We start from the raw sequence: 5038 nt of genomic DNA, 5'->3' as shown, positions 1-5038 counted from the left end.
CCCCGCCATTCTCAGAAGCTGCAGCATTTGCTAAGTACACTGTATTTTGCAGGGTGTGGTTAGAAATGTCATTGTGTACACGGCGCTAGCCCTGTCCGGTAGGCGGAGCTGGTGCCGCCTCCCGGGTGGGGGTTAGAGTATGAAGGCTGCTACTGCCACCATTTATGAGGGCTTGCACTCCCACCATTTATGAGGGCTTGAACTCCCACCATTTATGAGGGCCTCTGTGTGCCAGTAACAATTCCTTTTACTCTTATATTTATCACCATTGGTAGCGTGACGATAGGAGGCTCGTGGGTAGGTGTAATGATAGTATCAAGCAATAGGGAAGAAATAACGGTACATACTGTAGGTAAATAATAGACACAATTATACAAATACAAAGTTTATTTAAACATGAATATGAAATTAGAAGAAAGAATTTATTTGTACTAACAGACGAAATCTAGTCCTAGGCCCTCAGGCTCAACATACTCACACCATTACTGGGTGGACATATTCAATAACACTTCCAACCCTACTGGGTGGACATACTCAATAACACAACTATAATAGTCACTTAGCACCATAAATACTAGGGCAACTGCCACTACAACGCTCAGTCGTCAGGTGTGTTACTCAAGCAACAGCCATGGGGTCCAGCCACCATGGAGTACTATCCGACGAACTCTGGAGATCCCAGTGGATTAATTCCACCACACAAATAGCCCTACTGAGTTAGACACTCATCCACCAATGATGGGGGCTGGTAGTGGTGTGGGGCTTGGTGATCCGGCGTCACCTCGTGGGCCGAGCGTTAGGGCTAGACGAGCCAGCTATGGGGGCTATAGGTAGTCTGAAGTGTCTGACGGCCGGGTCTCACGAAGGTAACTGATCCTACTGGACCTCGGACATCTCCCCAGACATAGTGGATACAACATCCACGTTACAGACACGGCCTAGGCTGCGTTAGGGACCTGTATGGATGAAGGGACGGGCACTTACTAACCGGTGACAACAACATCACGTTTCAGGGGACGTTAAAGACGTAAATATGACTTTACTCAGAGCATATCAACTACGTTACTGTAACACTTGCACAATCAACTATTAATTGGGTCAAATCACTTAAAGAAGGGCAAATTACAACACAGCGTGGAATGGCATACCTGTATGGATGAAGGGACGGGCACTTACTAACGGTTAAAATGCCCGCGTGCCCTCACTCAAACCAGACCAGGGAGTCCACCTACTCCTATTCCGATGAATTAATTTACGGTACCCTCTGACGTTGAAATTGAGACTATGAACTCATTTTCATTCTCTACTATTATCTTCACTAACAATGCTCTGACTCAGCTATCGAAAGCAAAATTAAATTGATTACAAAGGGTTGGATGGCAACAGGTCCCAGCATACAGCGTCTGCTCCCATAGACAAAGACGGGGGAAACAGAGAAAACGGGGGACGTTTCCACTGGGGGACTCGGAAGGTTTTGTGGACATTTGAGCGTAATATGAATCCTTAAGGTTTTCAGGTTAGCTCTTATCATGACCATTACAAGAGCGGGTGGAGGGTGCACTGCTGTACCCTGGCCCTGTGTCGGCGCACTTGCTTCCAGCCCCGAGTATAACCCATGTACACCCGTTCCCGTTCTTCCTTGACTCCTCCCTTTTCTGCTTTAAGTCCTGCAGGAGCTTCTTGTGCTGTTCCCTCTGTATTACTGTGCGATTTGGGTGAATGAATACATCCCGAAATGCCTCGCTCCTTGCTAAGATTTTTGCCTGCCGAATAACCTGCCATTTCTCTTCCACGCTCGCTAGTGTGATCCTGAGAGGATGAGGCTTATCCCCCTGCTTTTGTCCCAGCCTCCTCACATCCTGAGGGGTTGATGGAATCTTCAGAACCTCTGTACAAATTTTTTGAAACAGCATCTTATCGTGTGTTACCTTACTCACAGTTCCCTCCGCCTGGCTCTCTGGGACTCCAAAAACTATTACATTGTTCCTGCGCTGGAAACGTTCCTGGTGTTCCTCTTCTCCCCTAACAGTAGGTCCGTTAATTTTCATTTCTTCGACACACTTCTTCAGAGTCCCAATCTGCTGTAGAACCTGTTCTGATCCTGCATTACTCCCCGCCCCCTCCCGTGGCCCTGCTAATATGTCAGCATAACTCCTCTTAGCAACCACCTCCATTCTATCGGCTCCTCAGTCTTAGCAAGGATCTCTTTCCCAACTTGCTCCAGTTTGGCAACCAGCTGGGCTCCAGCTTCATCTATTTTCGTCCCTAGAGAACTCGTTCCCTAATGGCTTGCAATCGCTTCATTTACCTTGACTATGCAGTCAGGGCAATACCAGCAACAGCCATCATATTTTATGGCAGTTAGTAACGTCCTAAACGTTCGCATTAGTCAGGCCTGTATCCTCCATATCCGACGTCTCCCTGCAGTAATCACATACCAACTCATGGTTGTTGTTGTTGTGGGGGTGCAGACTGTGTAAATTACACCTATTTAAAAAAAAAGTAGAGAGAGAAAAAAAAAAGAACAGTACTTAGCTACTCTCTGTTGCCTATAGAGTTGTCTTCTGCGACTGCATACACTGTATCTCCCTGTGAATGGTGTATTGTAGGCACAGTTTCAGTCCTTGAGAAAGCACACAAACAAAATAAAATTTAAAGTCTCTGTGGCACCTATAACTCGACTTGGTTTCAGCTGGCACGGTGCCTTTCCAGCTTGCTTGCTAGTTAGCGCTCACTTTAAGTTATTTACAACTTCCGCGGTCACTGATGAAACTATGAACTATCACCGTGTGCACTGTATCTCCCTGTGAGTGGTGTATTATAAACATAGTTTCAATCCTTGAAAAAGCACACAAACAAAATAAAATTTAAAGTCTCTGTGGCACCTATGACACGAATAGGCTGGCAGTGGTCCTTACCAGCTTGATTGCCAATATGTACAGTATTCACTTTAAGTTACACTATTTACAGCCTCTTCTGCAGACACTGATGACACTATGAACTGATTTTCCTAAAGTCACAGTACTACACTGCCTGGTTGGCCTTTATCACAGCCGTGACCACAACTATTTAAAAAAAAAATAAAAAATAAAAGCTTTGTCATATAGCAGCGAGTTTGTACCTCCAACTCAGTGGAAATTGAGTTTTCAAAAATACAATCGCGTCTAGCATTAAAAATCCTACATCGATTTACACTTTCACATCACTAAGACGATCTTGATGATCTTATGTAATCACTGTCCAATTTCTGCCGCTCAACATCGAAGGCCCGAATGCCGAACACGCTTTGTTACAGAGACGCAACACGATCCGACCCGCCTGCCAGCAGTAACCACTTTTCAATATTTTAAACACACATGAATGATGTGGAAGCCGAACAGAGATTGGCTTGGCATTGCTTGGGGATGCCGTGACGTTCTGTAAGTGAGAGGTAGCGTGCCAAGCCGAGAGAGCGTAGCGCGGCAAGACGAGAGAGCTTGATGAGCAGTAAAAAATAGTCCGTGACAATGCAAAAACGACATTAAATTGAGTCATCGAGACATTAAATGAATTATTGGTATCTAAAGAGTAGCGACGTTGTAACAAAACAACGATAAGCAGGGTGACGTTAAACGGGGACTTACTGGACAGTAAAAACTGAATGAAAATAAAGTGAAATGTGCATAGTCTAACTAAGAGTGCCACAGTCCAGTAAATCATAACTATATACAGTAATTATAAATTATATTGCAAGAGCATGAGAATGAAACTGGTTTGGCTGGCTAATTTTGTTTCATAATAAATGGTAGTGTGAAGGTAAAGGTGCTGTGGGTATGGTAGTACAGTACTGTACCAGAAAGGAGTGTGGATGATCCCAGGGTGAGGTGATGGAAGAGGGTCAACTATCCATGGTCTACTGCTAACCTTAATGATTTTGCCATTATCCAGAGTTTTTTGACAATCCTTTTTTATTACAAAGGCATAGTACTACAGTATTATGGTGTAACACTTGAGCAAGATACTTCATGAAATAACTTTTATGAAATTCATAGGATTACTGATACCATACGGTACTGTTATGTGCGTGCGTGTATTAGTTATACTCTATACTTTATACCTATATAATTTTGTTACATACTTTATTTTAATAGTCTTGCCATAATATGCACAGCAGTGAGAAACAATAACAAATACACACACACATTTTCCCTTTATTGTGTTATTCACGCATACTGCTATAAAACATGTTTCTTATATACTTCACCTCCACGTGACCACAAGTTTGGTTTACTCCTGTCACTTCACACTCTTCTCCAAAAAAGTCATGCCATGCCAGGCTCTGCACACACACACACACACACACACATACACATACACATACACATTCTGCTGCTTCCTCCCCCCCCCCTCCACAATTATAGTGTATCTTTCACCACATCCATCTTCTCTCCTCCTCTCCTACATCCTTGAATTATACCACACTGTACGTTTTTTTTACCAATCTTTCACTCCCCATCTTCGCAGTATTTCCATACCATCTGACCAGACCCTGATTTGCTCTTTCCAATATTTCTTTTGTTTCTCATCTACACTGAACCATAAATACTACAGCTTCATTCTTACTCACCTGTGTACATTACATAAATCTTGATATCACTGGCCAGCCAAGCAATGACTTGTTTTTATTAGCAGTGATGGGAAAGAGTTTAACTTTTCAACCATTTCCTAAATGTCAGAAATAATCCTTCTGCTGCTTTGTTCTCTCTCCTACTGAAGTAAAATAAAAACCCAAATGTTTTGGCTAGAAGAGGAAGACATCTTGCAAACATGGTAAACATTGAGCAATAAATACACTATGCTCACATCTCTCCATTCAAGCATTTTGAATGGACTTGCCTCCTAACACCACTAAAAATTTGCAAGGCCACTGTAAATTATTGAAAAGGTGTAAAGATGTTGATTTATAAAATGTAAATGCATGAATCACAAAATTGTAAGGGATCAAGGTAAGCAGATGGAAGACTTGCATGGCCATAGGAAGGAAAAATAAAACAATGGG

This window comes from Homarus americanus, unplaced genomic scaffold, assembly GCF_018991925.1.
Source record: "Homarus americanus isolate GMGI-L3 unplaced genomic scaffold, GMGI_Hamer_2.0 scaffold36734, whole genome shotgun sequence".
In the NCBI taxonomy this organism is placed as follows: domain Eukaryota; kingdom Metazoa; phylum Arthropoda; class Malacostraca; order Decapoda; family Nephropidae; genus Homarus; species Homarus americanus.
This window is presented reverse-complemented; position numbering follows the sequence as displayed.